Source organism: Lepisosteus oculatus, chromosome 5 (genome assembly GCF_040954835.1).
Source record: "Lepisosteus oculatus isolate fLepOcu1 chromosome 5, fLepOcu1.hap2, whole genome shotgun sequence".
Lineage (NCBI taxonomy): Eukaryota > Metazoa > Chordata > Actinopteri > Semionotiformes > Lepisosteidae > Lepisosteus > Lepisosteus oculatus.
The window spans coordinates 57,717,734-57,737,868 of NC_090700.1; the positions used below are offsets into that span (position 1 = coordinate 57,717,734).

Genomic DNA, 20,135 nt, shown 5'->3' on the forward strand with positions numbered 1-20,135 from the left:
AAATAATGTATTATTACAAGAGCAAAGTAAACAAAAATAATAATGTCAAATCACTCTGCAGTATGACTAATCCTGACTCCTTGAGTGAACGCAATGCAATACATAACTACTGGATAACTGCTTATCTCCACAACATAAGAATTTGAAGTTTATAAACAATAACAGTTTTAAGATGTAGCATTCCAGCAACCGTGGGTCAATTTTCAATTATTTTAAGTAAAGAATGTGGGGATAAAGCAGAAAAAAAATCTTTTTGCAAGTTTGATCTGATCAGCTCCTGAAAAATGAACTTTGTTCAACAGGAAGGAGTCAAATTATATTTACCATACTGAGTAACTAGTACATCTAAGTAATTAAAAAATAAATTTCAGATTCTTATCAAAAGATTTGCGTTAGCAGACATCAAAAGAACTGCTTTAACCTTTATTTGCACAGCAAGGACAATAGTGGCTTTATTCTTTTCATAGCTCTGCAGGTGCAGGGCTGAAATATCTTATTATTCTGAATGCAAAAAGTCAAGATGCACACTGAATTATAAAGCATTATCCTCTTTAGCGAGATCATTCTAGTCAATTTTCATTTATTAACAAATTACACATTTTCATTGCAGGATAAAGTTTTAATAAGAACTCGGCCAAGATCTCCTCACTTGCTATGAGAAGAACCGCTGTAAGATTTTGGTTACAGCTTTCAGTAGGTAACGAGATTTTACTTAAAATCCCAACCCTGGGAGACTAGCTGTATTTCATCACAAGTTCTGCAGCTACTACTGATAAAGCATGGCCTAAAGAATTTAACAATGAATGCTATGAATTTCCTCTTTTATTTCCTTTTGAGCAGCTCATCTGAAAGAAAGTCGAAAACACAAAAACACTAAAGATGGGGGGAAACAAGAACTTTTCATCTGTGGATGTGCATGAATCTGGCTCGAGACATGACTGAAGGTTAATACACGATGCACCATTCGGTGATGTTTCTAAATCTGCCACAGTTTTGATTAAACGCAACAGCAAAAAGCTTTTTTGGCTTTAAAACATAGTCACAAAAACATCCTTGACTTGATCCCATGAATTTGTCACTCACTTCATACTCAAGTATCCACAAAAAAAAAACAATAATTAGGAACTTGAGAAACAGGAAGAAATGAAGGATATAGACATCAACAGGAAATATCTTACTGCAGACGTTCATCTTCACCATTGTGAACTGCTTTAATCCTATATAGACTAAGCCTTTCAGTATAATATACCTTTACTTAATTGTCAGAATTCCTTAATGGTTTGCTCAGATTTGGTTGTTTTCCAAAAAGCTGTATGCTCAAGTGAAATGTTAGAACTAAATTACAGGATCACCTGCGAGGAAATTGGATCCTAGGGAATAGTCAACATGGATTTAGAAAAGGTAGTTCTTACCCAACCAACTTGTTCCAAACTATGTACAAGTAGCACTAGTAAGAGATGCACTTAGACCATACATTACGGTGTTTACATTGTCAGAAGGCTTGTGATCAAATCTTACATAAAAGATTCTTAAATCAAAAATGGAACAAAAGCAAAAATAACCTACAGTATTAGCTATAAGTACAGATCTGTGGTAAATACCCTGTTTTTGTTACTCAGCCTTGCACCTTTTCCTAAATGTCTGTATAAATAGATCAGCTGCACTGCAGTTCACAGGGTCATGTCCTATAACACATTTAGTCCTTTCAGGAAGTGCAGTAAATGTTCATAGCCTCCCAAATGATGAATGGATGTTTATATTTATCCATCTTTTAAAATTGCCCACCACAAAGCAATATTTTTCAAAAAAGTACAACCGGATAAAACCATTTTAGGACACTGGCAAGTATAAGCATTTTAAAAATTGCATGAAGTTTATTAATTAGCCCTTTAAAGCAAATTTAAAATACCACACAAGAATAGAGACAGTGACTGCTAGCACAGAGTAGCATCCTAAGTGTTCAGCCTCCATATCAGCTTCCAGCATGCACCAGTGCCTTAAAAGAGAGCAGCACAGGACTGATGTCTACTGACCTACTTTTTTGACAGATGGACCGTATCCAAGTCTTCCCTTTTCAACTACACGCACAACATGGTGTATGATGGTGCGTTTTTCTGATGTTTTGGATTAACATTACCTTTCATCTTAGTTTTTTTCTTCATGGGGTCAGTAAAGGTTAATATTTGTATAAAATAAGCAGTTGCCTCTAAGCATGTGCATTAGGCAACTCAAAGACACCCCACGTTCACAAAATGTTTTTTAAACCTTTTGATTAACATAAAACAATTCACAAAAGTAATGCAATCCAGCTGCCAAACCCAAGAAGGGCACTTTAAAGCTTTTGACTTACAGCACAGTGAGAGTTTGTGAGCACTCAGCCTAGTCTTCCCAATTTCAGAGTTTGAAGACCTGGCTGGTGTCCCATTCACTCTCCATTTACTCATAAACAAAGCATGAATTCCCTTATATAGTTCTACTGTGGACACAAAGAAGACATTAACACATGGTCATGTGGTAGAATGTGATACTGTCTGTGAGTATTAAAGCCACAGAGCAACTGACACAAGACCTTTACAGTACCCATCTCTACTGTACTGCAAAATATAAAGTGAAATAAGTGAAAGCATCTTCCTAATCACTAATTAACCATGGTTTGCTCCTGTTCTGTTTACGATTTGCAAGCCCATCCTTAGACAAGACAAATGGGGAACATTTATAAATGTGGAAACGTTAATGACAGTCCTAGACAAATTCTTCACATGTATAATTCGGTTTACCTTATAAATAAACCATGCTTTCACTTTCAACTATGTGATCTAAGGGAGCAATAAGGAAGTTGATAAATCACCTTGAAGAGTACACCAACAAATGCAACCTCTTTTTTTGGTGCCTAGAATAAATGCCAACGAATGCCACTGCAACTTACATTTCCCTCAACCATTGTGTTAACTGTGTCGGCATGATAATAACCGTCTTCAGCCATGGTTAGAGGTTTTGGATAATTAAAATTCAAAATATTTAACATAAGAACAGAATACACAGAATGTGTTAAACATTAAAAAAATAGTTTTGGAAACACAACTTTGGATTTTGACAGTTGTGGAAAAGCCTTAAGTAATGCAAAATATGTAATTACTGTAGATGATGTGAACAATTCTAACTTTACCACATGCTCCTGTATATGCATGCTATAGCAGAGGATATGCCCCCAAAAGAGTATTTTGATTTAGATTCCCTGTTAAAGGGTTAAAAAGGCACATGGGAAATAAAGGAAAAATTACCCAGTTCCTCGTTTAATACCAAAATAAGATTCTGAGCAAGCCCCGTGTAAACCTGCTCTTATTAATCCTACACAAACATATAAAGAACTCCTGTCATTTAAGCTTTTGCTGTGCAAATAAAGAATGCAAAATAGAAAAAAAGCCAGAGAATAGATAGCACAATAGATCAACATAAATGAAAGGGCCCCAAGAAAGCAGACTTTCAGCAGATTTCAAAATCCCTTTGACTAACAGTAAACCAGACAGTATACTGTAACTCCACCTGAGATTTCCATTCTCAAAGGGATAAAGGAAACAACCATTTCATTTCTTTCAATTATGAAAACACTGGCAAAATTCCTCTTCAGGATGGGCACCATTGAGTTCACAGGTGCAGCCAGATCTGTGGTTTATGTGCATTTTTTTTTTTACTTACGTCCTGTGAGTCTGCTTACTTACAGTAGCTGTAGATTGTTTTTTACTTTATGATCTTACCATTCTGTAAAAAATCTTTATAAACACTCAAGTCCCTTTCTAAGTCTCCTCTGCTACCTGAACACAACACTCTGGACAGGGTGTCCTTTTCAAACTAGCTTGCATGTACTGGTCTCGCCCATCTTAAGCCTTCCAAAAAAGTGGAATAAAACTGATCACTCAAGATCTATACACTGAAAGGGAGGTAGCTCTCCCAGGCTACAGGAGTCCCACCTCTGAATCACGATGTGGTCATTTCAGCTATATGGCTCCAGCAACTCCGTCAGAGCCCATTTGATGCTCCTCGGGAAACGGAGAACATAACAGCTGATGCTTAGTCACTAATGGAAGCCTGTACTGATCCCATTATCTCCCAGAACAACAATAATACATGGAACTGAAAATCAATACTAATGGGAAAACTAAGAAATGTCAAGATAGGGACACAATATAAGCAGTAGACCAATAGTGTTTATGGTTTTCAACCCATAGACAATTTACAGTACAACAATTATAGTCTCCAGTGATCTGAAGAACAGATTTTCCCAAATCCCAACATATTGCCTATTAGAAGACACTTATTTCTGATTAAATGCTAAAAAGTCCTCGTAAGGCTTAAATAATTCAATCCTCCCTTGCACATAGTAAAGATCTGTAGCAGTGACAGCAGATGAGCAGCCCAATCACAGCACAAATGAAGAATGTTTATGTTTTAAAATAGACCTAATGCAGATTCTGCAAATGTTTTATTGTTTTATTACATTCTAAATTATATTCCGACACTGAAAACACAATTTCCACCAAACCAACAGAATAAGTTTGCAACGTTAATGTGAATAAGTCAGTGTTGATATTACACTTCTGAGTACGTATGCATGATAGCTTCTTCTGTGGATACAAGATTCACAGCGTCACCAAAAACTGCCGTTTGCATCCATCATCAAAAGACAAATACTAGCCAAGAAAATAATAAACATCTATAAATACAATGTAAAATAATTAAGACATGGAAACAAGTCATTTCAATACTCCTGTTGTCTCATCAATAGCTTACATCTTGCTATAATAATAAGACACAGGTAGCCCAAGTCTTCTTTGTAATTTGATTAAAAGCATAGCAACACAGGACACACAAGTGCCACAGGTTCTGACCTTTCCCCTGAATCACAGTCCAGGTCCAGCTCTATTAGTGGTAAAACACCTGCTTACATTTCTACACCAGTGACTAAGGGACATGACATGAAAGGGGTAACCGGGGCAAAAATAGTTTGGCAGGAAAAATAGTAACAGCCAGCTACCCAACAGCTTCTCCCTAGCCCATTTAAAGACGTTCTCCAGTCTCTTCTGAAATCAAACCTTTCAGATAAATAAGACTAAAGACAGTCTTAAGGAGCAAGCACTATCATTTGTCCTTATCCAGGTTGTCTTGCAATACACACAAAATTTACATTAGCTAAGGAACAAATACAATAACGTAACTGACCAGCTGATCTTTAGAATCATAACATCCTCAAAGGAGTTGACTACTGCAAATACAGGTGGGACACTTCTCCTTCCATTCATACAGTTTAATGCTCGTATTGATAGATTTTCTCCTGCGTTACTGAAACATATCTTAAAGCAAAGACTATTAACGATTCCACATTCTACCGTGAGATACACCGTCCAGGAGACGGAAAAAAGGAAAGTTCACATGGTGCTTCCTATTTAATTACATCTACAAGCAACTGCCAAAACTTCGGCAATTCAAGACAAACAGTAAAAACATCAAGCAAAGCAGTGCGATTCAGTATTTTAACACCTACAGAAGTATTAACTTCAAGAACTCAGGCTTCCATTATGTGGAATAAACACAAAACAGGCTAACTAATTCCAAACTTGCATTAATTATATTTTGCAGACTTTGATAAAATACACAAATGGAATTTATGTACCTTTTTTCCTTAAACGTGAACCCCCTTCTTAAGCCCTGAGGCATCCAAGCAATCTGAAGCAACTCTTGCCAAAGCTGGCTCAGCTGCTATCAGAGCACAAATTCAAGGTCACTGATAAAAGTCCAGGAGGTTACCAGCTTTCACTTTCCTGTTGTGGAATACTGTACAACACTTTATACACAAGAGCTGATCTAAACATACAGCCAATACACACACAATACAGCCAAACACACAGTTCGCACTAAGATTTCAGCTATTCTCATGGGAAGCTTTACCTATAAACTGCTGTCCAGCTTGTAAAATACTACAGCATTATATTTTGGAAATAAAGCATGAAGTGTGGAATAAATCTTTATGAAGTACGAACAGGTGCACAAGCACCAGAAGATGTAAGTGGAAACTACACAGAAGTGCAATCATAAAGGACTTAAGGGAACGCCCTACGCCGGCAGTCAAAAGGAACTGAAGATTCTAGGTCTTGAGCAGAGAAGATAAGGTAACCTCATGTCATTCACAATCCTCTGATGCGTTGACAAATTCAACTTGGCAGACTTCAGAACCAAGACTGAAATATGAGCTAGAGGACACAAGTCAAAACGATGCAGAAATGTACATGAAGGCAAGAATAGGTGGCATTTCTTTGCTCAAAACGCTGTGGGTGTGGAGAACAAGCTGCCCAGCCATGCTGTTGAAGCCGATATCCTGGCTTCTTTCTAAAGAACAGTGTCTTCTGGATCAGTTAAACTACAAACCAGCTATATGGGCTCCCTTTCTTGCTTTCTTGCTTTCTTAAACTTTGCAATTGTGCCCATCAAATATTTAATAACAAAATGCAGTCCACTAGTAAGAGGTGCAATTAAACAAGAAATTCAGGCCACTGACTTGTTAGAATCAGGCCACTGGCTTGTTAACATCTGTTTCAAGAAGGTAAGGGACAAAAGGAGACGTGGCTGAAGGTTTTTGCCAAAAAGCGGTGCTGACCATGTACTGTATTCAGTAAAATATTCCATGGATATTGCCTTTGAATAGGCGAGAGAACTAACTTGTATTTTGAACAAAGCTAAAAGAAGACACCCAATCAATGTTACTGAACTGTTTTTAAACAAAAATAAAAGATAAAACAATACAGTAATAATAAAATCCACTGAAATAGAGTTCATAAGAAATCCTTACTAATCAGTTTTGCAGAAATAATTTTCAGTCACATTTGAATCACTCCCTTCATCAGTGATTTCCATGCATTTTACCCATTGGTTTTAAAACCACGTCATACATATACGTATAATGTTTATACTAGTACAAGTGTACTAATCAGACATGTTATAGTTTAGGAAATATATAATATACGGCTGTGACTAAGTATACTTTACCTACTGTATGTAAGTCTCATGGGGAAAAAAGGCAGGCTTGAGAAAAGAGAATAAAAAAGGAAATGAGGCCATTGTCTCGCATTACCAGATATATATATAAATTATATATATATACAAAAGACAACTTCAACTTACAGACACAATAAGCTACAAAAAAGTCTTATCAGAAGACCAAGAAAACCCTACCCCAACCACAAAAAGTCTCAACTCAAATTTCATCAATTTAAGTAACATTTACAGAGGACCAGCCAAGCTTCAGTAATGAATTTCTGGCAGCAGGCCACACACTCATTTGCAACACAGAAGAAGTCTTCAATATTCCAGTTCAGCCTGCTTACCATGTTTTCAGAAAGCTGCTGCATTACTGACACTGACTTCGCTTGCTCTTTGGTTCACAAAGACTATCATCTTATACTAGACCCTGCTTTTAGATGCTGTAAATGTCTGAGATATAGTATTCAGTTGCAATTGGCAGATGGATAATCCTGTAACCAGCAATCGAGGTGTAGCTCAAGTCCCTTGCATGCATGCCATAATATATACCACAGACTTGTACTGCTGCCTAGAGCTAATTATAATTGTGCTAAAGCCAGATGAGGATCTTCAATGAATAATTAAGCTCTATGGCGGGACAGTGAATTATACTGAGACTTACATCGTATGAACGCAGAGCGGGGGTGAACATCAGCTAATGGGCTGAAACTTCTGGACATTACACACCTTAACCAAGATAAAATGCTACTTGTGATATTGTATAGGCATGTCTGGTGGTAGATAATTAATCTGGACAGCCTAACAGGTTTCTGTTCAAAGGTTTATGACTTTTTGGACATATACTAAGTTGTTAATGCAATTTAAAAAAAAGTCTCAACACAAATATTCTCAAAGTACGACCTCAGGGCTCAGATAAACATCCGAGAAAATGCTGTATCTCCCGAAACCTATAAAGGTATTTTAGCAACTGCAACACATTGTAATCATAAAAGGTTTTCCACAGCTGAAGACCTGTGGGTGCATTTTGAGCAACATGAACATACAACTCCGTGCAAGTGTTTTGGTTATCACTTTCCTTAATCTTATCAGTTCATCGTGCAACAAATAGGACTGCTCATGGGAAAGTAAATACAAACCTACAAGGAACTAAAAGGAGGTAGCATATCAGTACAGTAAGGACTGCTACCCCACCCCACACCTTTTCGCGTCATCACGATTGCCTTCATTCGTATCCTTAATGGGCACACGTCATGCACAACAGCAGCTTCCTGTGGCAAGAAGTAGCACTGTCCTTCTTGAAGACCAGTGTCCACTGCTCTATCCACCATGCCTCTGGTGGAAGAGACAACCAGCAGACACTGGCCACGAAGTGCAAGAAGTGCGGTCTTCGGTGGCTTTGTGTTTACACAGCACATCCCGGAATTATACTGGCTGAGATGCCAGTTTCACCCACTAATTATTCCGAGTCGACGGCCTTTGATGACAGTTGAGGCATTTCGTCTCTTGTCCTCACGGGCACATGCTGGATGGATAAATGAACTGCGAAACTCTGGATTTTAACTCTTTCAAGACCAGGTGGTCCCAGACGCATAGAGTTAAACCACTTTAGCTGTGATCTTTGTTTACTGTACCAATGGTGCACAAAAGCAGCTATGTGAGGCACTACTGGAGCTAAGGGAGAAATGGTCTGTATTTAAGGTGTTTCATACAGGCCCCGATCTTATTAGTGTTGCAGCTTCTTGGGATGACGGGATAAACATCTCATGGAATCTTTGAAAGTCCATATGCTAGAGAAGAAACATCTATTACATGTGGAAAACCGCTAACAAAAAAGAAGCCCACTAGAAAAGAAATAGGTCAACAGAAACAATCTTTTACTTAAACCTCTACAAGCATTGAAGCAAACTGTATCAAACCTGACAAGTGCCTTCCAAGATGCAGCCCATATTAACGTCCTTGGGTGCAAACAAACAATGTCAGGCACTGTACAACTTTCGCACTGAAGACATTTGTCAAAAGTGACTAAAACCATACCAAATATTTCTATTTCTGGAAAAGGCCAATATGTGATATAATGAAAAGAGCCCTAATAAGAACCAGCAAATACGGTCAATACATACAGTGCCTTGCAAACATATTCATCCCCCTTGGACTTTTCCACTCTTTATAGCGGTACAGCATGGAACCATAATGTATTTAACTGAGAATTTTTGCCGCTCTCCATCCATCCATTTTTCCTTCTATCTTTTTTGAGTTTTCCAATCCATGCTGCAGAGAGGCATCCCCAAAGCATGAATCTGCCACCACCATGGCTCACTGTAGGGATGGTGCTCTGTGTAATGTGCTGTGTTGGGTATGAGCTAAACATTAAGTTTGAATTTCAGTCTCATCAGACCATAGAATCTTCCTCCAAATTGTTGAGTCTCTCACATGCCTTCTAGCCAAAATGCGATGAGTTTTTTCCCCCAACAAAGGCTTTCTTGTTGCCACCCTTCCCTACATGCCAGATCTATGAAGTTTGCATGCTATTGTTTTTCTCCTGCACAGTTTCTCCCATCTCTGTCATGGGGCACTGCGAGTCCTTCAGAGTTGTCGTAGGCCTCTTGGTGGCCTCCCTTACTACGGCTCTTCTTGCCTGGACACTCAGTTTTGGAGGACGGACAGTTCTGGGCAGATTCAGAGTTTTTCCATGTTTTCTCACCTTTTTAATGGACTTCACTGTGCTTTGAGGTATATTCAATGCCTTGGAAATTTTCTTATATCCTTGCCCTGACTGGTATTTTTCAAGAACCTTGTCTTGGTTCTGCTTGGAATGTTCCTTGCTCTTCATGGTGTAGTGTTTCCTTGGAAATGCACTAAGTAGGGAAACTCACAGACACAGGTCTATTTATTCTGAAATCATGTGAAACACCTCAACTGCACACAGGCAGACTCCAGTCAAGTAATTCTGTGACTTGGACAATAGAGTTGGTTACTTCAGAGGTAATTTAGGTGAGTCAAAGCCAGGGGGTGAATACTTATGCATTCAATTATTTTCTGTTTTTATTTTTAATTTAGTAAAATGTCTGAATTTTTTCAACAAAAAAGTTTTTTCCCCACTTTGACACTATAGAGTACTTTGTGTTGATGAGTGGCAAAGATTCTCAGTTAAATACATCATGGTTTCATGCTGTAACACAACAAAATGTGAAAAAGTCCAAGGGGGATGAACACTTTTGCAAGGCACTGTATATTCAATAAAAGAGATCAAGAAGCAGCCACAACCCATCATAATCCTATGCATTTAACATTCAATGTCTTAGTATTACTCATCCAATGATTAATTCTGCAACAGATTCTTAATCAACAGTATGTACAGTCCCATCACACTTCCAGCACCAAGTCCTCTACTGTATCTGCCACTACGTCATTGGAGCAATGTGTGAATCAGTCCTGAGTCTCATATTGCAACCTACATTAGCAGAAACCATTCATGCATCGCAACATTGCTGGAGAGCGAGCTGGGAATAATCTTGAAGACCGAACACTTATATAATAACAGACACAGGCACTGCTAGACATCAGACGGCATAAGACTAATATCTCATCACTCCACTATGAGGCTGTTGATTTATGCAGCCAGATCTCAGACAGACAGCCTTCAATTAAGTGACTTCGGGTCAATGTAAGCCACATGAAAGTTTCATAAAGACCAGTGGTTTTCCGTTTTGTAAAGGATGAAAAGAAAACAACTGCCAATGAAAAGGGTGAACTACAGCTCCAATGCTCAAGTAAGTTCAGTGTTACCATGGAAATAGAACACGTTATGACATATAAGAAATATAGGCCTATGTGCTTTGAATAGAATAGGTACTTGTAAATCCATAATATGCCAAGTTCTTCTTTTGAGAGCTGTATGAAAAGAGAAGCTATAAACAACCTCTAATTACAGAAAAAATACTGATAGCGAACTGCCAACGTGCTGGCCACATTAAGAAAATGCATGAATTAATTTCAGATAAATTTTGATTAAACTTGTGTCTGGGTTCCATTCAGATGAACAACTGAACAGATTTTGGAAGTAAAAGTGTCCCGGTGAGGCACAAGAAATGTGATGATCTACACATTCTCTACCAAATCACATCTTTGGGAGATAAGCATTACAACAGAGTGTTCCTACTCTCCTAAAGTGACATTTGTGTGAACTTAAGAAAAGTGGACTAGTTAGTGCTAGAATATCAAAGACATGTCATAAACTGATGAGACCGATGTGACGACAAAGCAATGGGAAAGTGCATCACGGATTACACTATTTTACCCTAAAAGTCATGTCTTCTCTGAAAAGCAAAAAACCATCAAAAATACACCCATCCACACATCCTCTTCTCCCCATTCTGTAAAACAGCATCCATTGTCACTTCCAGTACAATCTATGCCTACAAGAACTTGACCACCTTCTGTGGAGTCATCTTCTATACAGGTGTCACCAAGCCCAAACCTAATCCAATTTAACATGTCTAGGATAAACTAGCATATCAGGAGATGGGGCCGTCCTTTTGACCACTATGACACAAACTACAAGTTGGCACATTTTAGCAGTCTGCCAGACAGGATTACATCCACATTCTGAGTCGGTTGAGTTCTGCATTCTCTGGTTCTCCAATTGTAACCATTTTCACTGACTTCCTGTCTTTCACACATGTACACATTTGTTAATACAATCCTGAATATTAATAGGGGGAAAAAAGAGTGGTTCAGCATAAGGATACAGGCTGCAAAACACAAGATTCAAGGGCTTAACAATAGCTGCAAGCTACAGAAATGAGCAAAAATACTGTGGTTTACTTATAATGAGATCAGAAGGTCTGTAACAAAGATGTTATATTAGTGGACTTCAATTTTTCCACACATAATTTGGGATAGTGGGTTGGGCAATACAAAATATTAAACGGATACTGCTGAAATACTTGACATGATTATTTTTAACCCACCCACCCTTTGTAAAAGTACCTACCAGGAAAGGTACTCTTAGCTGACAGTCTTTTCCAATAACCAGCATATAAATTAATGGAATAGATATAAACAAACCCCTCAGTATTTCTGTAATATGGTTACATTTGATGCACACTCACAATCTATGAAGAATGCATCTAAAATTAGACTGTATAATTTTAGAACAGTCAACTATGAAGGAAAAGGGCAGAGCTTTCAAACAATAAAAAGGGAACAGACTGTCAATAGAAGTATGATTATACGTCAGAAACAATGTTAAAGTCTCAAATTAAATTAATCCCCTAAAAACAGCTCCGAGTTTAAGAAAATTATATGGCTTAAGTGGTTTAATAGAGAGAAATCAGAACAGAGTACATTAGAGACTGCAGAAAGAGGATTCGAAAACAGACAAAGCACATACAGTACCAAGCTATACAGCTAAAAAGATATCAGCAATACTTGGACAACATGGATTTTCTTCCAACAACAAACAAGGACAGTTCATAAATTTAAAACACACAACATATTAGAAATTTCTCGGAGGTCCAACATAAAAGATTAACTCTTGAATTATACACTATAGGAATCCAAGATAATGTATACAGATCACAAATTGGTCAATGAGCAGAAAACAGTGCATCATCTTAAGGAGTATAAGCCTTAATGCAATGGTTATAAGCAGTGGAGCAATGGAGTACCAAAGACTGATCCATTGTGGTTCAGCTGCTCTTCCTGAACTACATCGACTGTTCCTAACTACCGATTAATTTGCAGATAATCCACAAAGGTGGGAAGTGACAAAAAGCAAACACAGCAAAGAAATTGGAAAATCATTAATTCTACAAGATATTAATTTGTCAATTCATAAGGGCAAAGCGATCCCTGCAGGTAGATACACAAAACACAGTGCATTGCAGATTCTGTCCTACAGGGAAGGAGTGGGGGTGATTATGCTGCTCCTTCCATGTCCTGGAAGCAATACAATACAAATGCATGCTTCGGTATAATGCAAAAAGTGTTTAATTTCAGATCATGTTTTGGACTCAAGCTCTATAAACCTTTAATAAGACACTGATTCAGAATATTGTCACCACAGTATAAAAAAAAGAAAACAGCACTTGGAATTCCATAGACCGCAAAAAGAAACCAGATGCAATCATCCTGGTATCTGGGGGTTGCCATACACCGAACAGTTAAAGGAACTGAATCTCTTCAATCTAATCCAAAAGAGATTGGGAGCAGTTGTGAGCCAAGAGTACAAACTCCTACGGGGTGCAGATCCTGTCAGTCCACGTGACTCTTTAATACCCAGGAGGGAAAGAGGAGCGTGACATTACGGTGGCAAAGTAAAAGGTGATTTCATTGAGGATGGAGAACAGAAAATGGTTCTTTATAATAGGTAGTGGCGTCTGGAATACGCTTCATAGTAGTAAGCATATGAATTTCTAATTATATGGGTTTTTAAACCCCCCACCACGCATTCTTATTTTATGAACAAGTTTTAGTTAATGGTTTGACTGCGACATTCCAGATTTCCTCTCGTTCTAGAAAAAGATGATCAGCGGCAGCGGTTAAAAGACCAAATCTGCACGTTGCACGGTACACATGCAGTGGTATATTGGAAAAATGCAAATGACTGAATTTTTTTTGTTTGTTTCTAAGGGAAAATAAAACATTTATCAACTTAATCATAGGCTTTTTTCTTTTTGCAGAAAATCTTGAAATTCCTAAGATTTTTCAAAGGATGACCCCCCAACATGCGATTCACCTGTAGGTATTAATCGAACAAGCGCAAGGCTGCAGAACTGGTCGTGTTGGAGTCTGCACCCCTGCTGATGAAAACGATCTCGCCCGAGTCCTCGTCTTGCTGTCAGCTCAACCCGTCAGACTGACAAGCCTGTTCCTATCCAGGTTCGTTTAATTTATTTCGCTTCGCCTAAACAGAAGCCTTTGACCCGGAGGTCAGACGTTCAGGAACCCGCGCCGAGGCACTTTTCTTAATTATAACCCGCACGCCGCCGCCAGTCATTGGGAGTAACAAGCCTGTGAACTGGAACCCGGTCACTTTGCAGCTAACCCTAATGCGCTGCCTCCATTCAACTCACAAGCCTCTCTTTTGTTTTATATGCAGTAGTTTCGCCTCTTCTGGAAGCATTATAGTGCCTGGAGAACGGGATCTGTGAACACATTTAATTTCTCAAGGGGTGTGGCTCTACCATGATCCGCTAGTAACTGCACTAGGAGATGGTTTTTACTACAACTTCCGCTTGGAGATGCCGTGCAAAATTCTTAGAAATCCCAAACAACAAGACATACCACACACACACAAAAAAACACCCTTGTCGCGTAAATCTGCTGGTTTAAAAATCACATCTTGTGGTCTGAATAAAAATGACTTACCAGCGTTTACAAATATGCCTTTGCTACAATGTTTCTCTTACACGATACTAGTTAAAACGTGCGGTTTCTCCGACTGCTACATTGTGTTACAATAAAAACTACAGCAGAGCGCCCCTGGAGTACTTGATCTACATTCAATCAAGCGGCCGACCCGGTTCTGCTGCAACCTACTGCACAAAAAGTTTATGGGGCAAAATGACAGCTGAGTTTACACGTTTAAAAATAAACTTTGTGCATACCGAGAACTGGATCGTACTGTTGGCAACCATCTGGTAAAACGCTGCAGCCAGTAATCAACATTTTTAGGCTAAATAAAACATTATTCCAAGACTTTTTTTTCTCTCCAATACAACCCCGATCCATGTTTTTAATATTATCAAGAAGCGCTGAATTTATTTTGTAACCTCTTGGAAGAATACTTCAATTGATCTTTACTTTTTAGAAAGCTGATTAAATGACGGCATCTATTCTCTCTTCAGAAATGCAAATATAAATATCAGAAAACGGTGTTTTGTGATCATGGTCACGCGGAGGTAGGGGCACTGGTTTAAGCAACCCGCCGTTTATTTGTAGTCTATGTATCGGAGGAAAATAGTTTTTACACTATTTCCTTGCATGCTCTCCGAAGGCTTTTAATTGTCCACTAATATCACAAAGTTCACTGGAATAGAAATCTGACTAGGTACAGTAACTATAAGATATTCACAGTGCTAAATGGGAGATCCATTAAAATATGGCGGCTTCAAATCTCTTCGCCCTTATCCATGCAGTTATCTTATAGGCACCAAATTACAATTTCTGGAGAAAAAAACAATACATACATGGACACAGACAACATTCGCGGCAGAACGTTTATTCTATACGTTTAACTTACGACATACAGGTTAAAGGCAATACCCCTCTCTCGCAGTTATATCTCGGTTGCTTATTAGCGAAGGCTTTAAGAATCCCGTTAGGACTCGGTTCTGGCGTGGTATTCGAAGCGAGTTTTTTCCCCTCTTTTCCCCGGGAGTGAAAAGCATGATCCCATTCTCCACGGCGTTCCGTTCCCCGTCTAACCCGTCTCCGGCTGCCAGCTTCATTCATATAAAATTAATCAACAGGCAACATCACTCAGCCAGCAGCCTTCTGCCTCTCAATACGCCAGGGTCTCCCTCTCGCTTTTAGTGGGCTGAACCTAATTATGTATTTTCAATGAGACATGAATCGCATGTAACAGAACGGGGGAACGGGCACTTTCTAACAACCCAAGTAAGTATTTTAAACATGGGATCAGATGGTTCGTAGTAGTCCTCGCTCTTTCCATTCAGCATTATCAGTACTTTTCCGAATGCACGCTGGATGGCAGAAATTTAAATGCATTAGTTCACAAAATCAGCCCTGCAAAGGGGGACAATTCAAGCTGCAAACGTGTACATAAAATAGCAGGCACAAAAAAAACTCGCGGAAAACATTAAATCCTACCTGTGAAATGGCTAGTGTTTCATTGCAATCTAGCAGACTTAAGATGTACAGCAGAACAGCAGTCCCTGCCTCTCTGGAGCCAAACCCCTCCTAGCTGAATTCTCCACCTAAATGAAGAGTGAGGGAAAAAAAACGGATTCCTGCACTGGGAAAAGAGGAAACGCGTCATAATCCGGGGACACGCGCTTTTCTTTTTGGGAACACAGTGATGGTGTAGATTTTGCTTTACCGTGAAGCGTTATTTTTGTAGCGATTGAATCGGACGCGATCGGACCGTTCTGTGTTTCACGTCTTTCGTAATGCACTGTTTTATTAGTGGGATGTGTGATATAACACATTTTAAAAAGTGAAGCTGTTTCACTGAGGGCGGCTCTATCTGTATGAAATCAGTTTCTGTGGTGTGTGGAATTGCGAATGGGGGGTCGTCGACTCCTCAGCCAAGTTAGGCAACCGACATGTGTCGGTGTAAATGATGTAGCTACCACTGACCTTTATGCTGTTTCAGTTCTGGGCTACGCACATTGGACTCTCACCAGAGAGGATATCGATCTCCTTGTTTGCTCGAACCTCACATTCCTTCTGTCCTTGTAGAATAGGCAATATTAAACAAATAATCCAAAAATGGACTGCGTTAAAATTAGTGTTTTATTACCCATTGGTAAGCATGTTAAAGTATTCCAGACAGAAACGTATTGTATCGTGTTCAAGTGTTCGCTATTAAAAACTGATTTAGCTTTTTTCCCAAAGAGGTGCTGATAACGGAGATTTACACGAATCTCGGTGCAACAGATGACGTACACTATAAAAATAGTATGTACAACACATTAGAGCAAAATGGTGACACATGTTCTTTAGGCCTACAGATATACTGAATGAGCTGGCCATTGCTTATGAAGTTCATTGCTTCGTTGGGTTGGAGTGCAGTGGGGTTAAGAGAAAAGAGTTAAAAAACAACTAGTGATCAGGAATAAGTAAAAGGTTTATTCCATGCTAAAAAGAGAAAACAGGAAACATTTCAGCTGTGGAGCCTTCTTAGGGTGTGAAAAAGCTCTTTTTTAGCATGGAATAAACCTTTACATCTTCCTTTGCAGCCTATGCATGCTGACGCAGCTCCCTACTTGAACTAGTGATCAGGGCACGTACACCATTGTGCTGCCTTTGTCCGGTTAAAATGAGTCAAACCGAGGTCCTCTCTGCGGTCATTAAAAATCCCAGGACATTTCTCGAAAAGAGTAGGGGTGTAACAACGGTGTCCTGGCCAAATTTTCCATTTGCCTTTACCAATCGTGGCCTCCTAATAATCCCCATCTATGAACTGTCTTAATTACTCTGCTCTCCTCCCCACTGATAGCTGATGTGTGGGGAGTGTTCTGGCGCACTATGGCTGCCGTCGCATCATCCAGGTGGGGCTGCACACTGGTGGTGGTGGAGGGGATCCCCATTACCTGTAAAGCCCTTTGAGTGGAGTGTCCAGAAAAGCGCTATAGAAGTGTAAGCGATTATTTTTATTATAAATTGCATGTCATTCTGCATCACTGAGTATATTGCAAAGATTGGGAATTGACGTGAATCTGGAGATGGGGAAGCATGAATGGAGTTCTGCATCTTCCACCACCCTAGAATTACTACTGGTTAAAAGTGCATGGTGGTACATGTTTTATGAATATGGTTTTTAGTCTGATTAAAATCTGAAATACCGGTAAACATCATCTAAAATTCAGCACATAATTATAGCCTTCAACGTGACTGCCTTTTATGAAAACAAATACACTTGCGCTTTGTGGATATACTCGAGCATACTCGAGTTCAGCTGCCAGTTTATGTGAATCTGTTTTAAGCTGAATGTGCATCCAGATACAGTTAGCTTGTTTTCTATTTTGTTTTCTTCAGATGACATGAGAGAATGAATGAGCCACACAAGTGACAGGTTTATTGTGTTCAGAAGAAGTCCTATTCATTATATGATCCTTTGTTTAAGAACTTTCATTCAGGGTGGATTAGAAGTTCCCATTATGAACTAAAAACTGTAATTAAGGCAAGAAAATGTAACATGCAGCCTTACCTGGGTGTCAAGTTTGAATAAGCAATAAACTACAACATTGCACAAGAATAGCAAAAGTGTGAACACGGAACACATTGCATAATAATAATTATGATGTAGAATATGTCTGTGTGGTTGATCAGAAGCCTTTAATGCACGCTGATACATTAGTGGTGGATTGTGCAATTTCTTGGACACAGTGAGCTCAATAACTGCACAGCAACACGTACTTCAACGACAGCAGACTCTGGAGTTGTCTTCGTGTATCAAGACCTTGTTGTCACAGCAGTGGAATGTGCTGTCGGGAACACTCAGCAGTGCAGCATGTGGAATGAGCCGCAGACAGAAAAGAGGTCCTATATCACTCAGGAGATTCTGTGAGCGACACCTCCATGGGTTCGCGTATTTTCATGGCTTCCTCACCTTCACACAACGATTTCATGACATTCCTTCGAACCTCCTTTCTTGTGCTGCTGGCGGGCTCTCTGTCATTACCCAGGAGCAAGGCTGGGCTGTGACTGGGAGACCCTTGCACCCTTGTCAGCAGTGAAAACTGAACACTGTCACTTTTTGTGCTGACAGTGGGTGGAGCTTCATAGATAACTGGACGCCAGAGAATGCTGATGGAGGGATCTGATGAAGAAACTTAAGAATATTTTACAAGCAAAATAAATATTTAAGGTTTCTCCACAATATATGCTTTTTTACATACTATAGATCTTTCTACAGTTTCTTTGTGGGTTTATTTACATTACTTTTCTAACAGAAATGCCATAATGTCCTTAGCCATGAACAGGGGCTGGTGATGATGTGATGATGATGATGATGATAATAATAATAATTCCTTACACTTACGGTATATAATTATTTTCTTGACACACCAATCAAAGCACTTTACAGGTAATGGGGACTCCTCTCCACCATCACCAGTGTGCAGAATTAGTGTGCACAGTACACTCAACACACTGGGCTATGATTCGAAACTGAATTAGCATAATCTTTGATTGGTCCTTTGAGTGGCAATCTTTATAGTATTTGTGATTTTCAAGGACTCGATATTAAAGGTAATTTCAGAAGGAAAGATCTAGACTTGAGCCCTTATCGGGGGCTGCGATTTCAACACCACAATCCAAGAACAGGAACCCATACCAAAGTAAAGAGTAGCATAATATTTAATTTCCTTAATTGTTTTGCCTTAATTTTTTATTTTAACATTTAACATTTTATTTAACAATGAAAGGATATACAAATATAACACATACAAAGTAAAATAATTTACTGCTTTCATCTTTGATTTTGTGATTTTTTAAGACTAACTATTTACCTTATACCACATGGATGGGAGGTTAGAAAACTAATCAGCAAAAACGCAACAAATAACCAACAATCTAGACAAAACACTGCTTCATCCTCTTTCACAGAACAAAATCAGCTCTCAACGGGAAGTTTTGCCTTAAGGTTTATATATACTAGTTTTTTTTGACAGGTAACTAACATAAATGGATTTTTTAAATTTTAAATACAGTAAGTGGAGTTGTAATTCATTTGATTCTGAGACGTTAATGTGATTGGTTATGATAGAGAGGCCTCCAAGTGAGGAACTCAGTGTATTGGTCTTCACACGAAGAGCAGGAGGTCTAGTGATTGAAGCTCGTCACCCTCAAAGTGTAGCTTCTGTGTTCACAGGCAACACAAACAACAGTGGTGCAGCCTGTTTTAATACTTCTTTTACAATGCTACTCTTGGAGTTTCATCTTAAACATTCCTGCACCAACACATGGCTGCTCTTCGACTTACTGCTCCTTTACAGTGCACTGCTACTGCCTCTTATTGCCAGTTTCACTAGTGGCAAGTGGAGGGAGGACTTTCCTTCTTCTTCATGCTTCATACGGTGTACTGTACCCTGATTCGTGTAGGGGACTGGTGGGCAGAGGCCATTACTCAGAGTTTAGTCTTACAGTGTGTCTAAGTGGCTTTTTTAACAATGCCATTCACTATCGACCTATTTAGGGGAACTCTCTCTGCAGCCAGTTACCATTTCTGATTTTTAATTAAGGCATCCACTTGTATTTCAAAACCAGGAATTAGTAAGGAAGTAGTTATGTAGGGAAAAGCTCTTTTTGTGAGGATTTTCACGTTACATGTAGTGGTTATAACTGATACTTTAGGAGATACTGTAGTGTGTGATCGTATAAGAAGCAGTTCTAGTTAACCCACAAACTCTCTT

The 20,135-nt window shown here is 39.0% G+C and overlaps 1 protein-coding gene across 5 annotated transcripts in view; it reads right to left on the bottom strand.

Moving 5' to 3' along the window:
• The window catches only part of tln2b (talin 2b), a 135,635-nt gene extending 119,652 nt beyond the window's left edge, over positions 1-15,983 (bottom strand). For 2 of the 5 annotated variants that reach the window (XM_015343674.2, XM_069190710.1), the window contains exon 1: positions 15,868-15,983. The gene's annotated coding sequence lies outside the window, so the exon portion shown is untranslated. Of the gene's footprint in view, positions 1-5,668; positions 5,708-15,277; positions 15,550-15,867 lie in introns of those variants that run through there. The other 3 variants (XM_069190711.1, XM_069190713.1, XM_069190712.1) reach the window with 3 other exon arrangements.
• Positions 15,984-20,135: the final 4,152 nt, after the last annotated feature.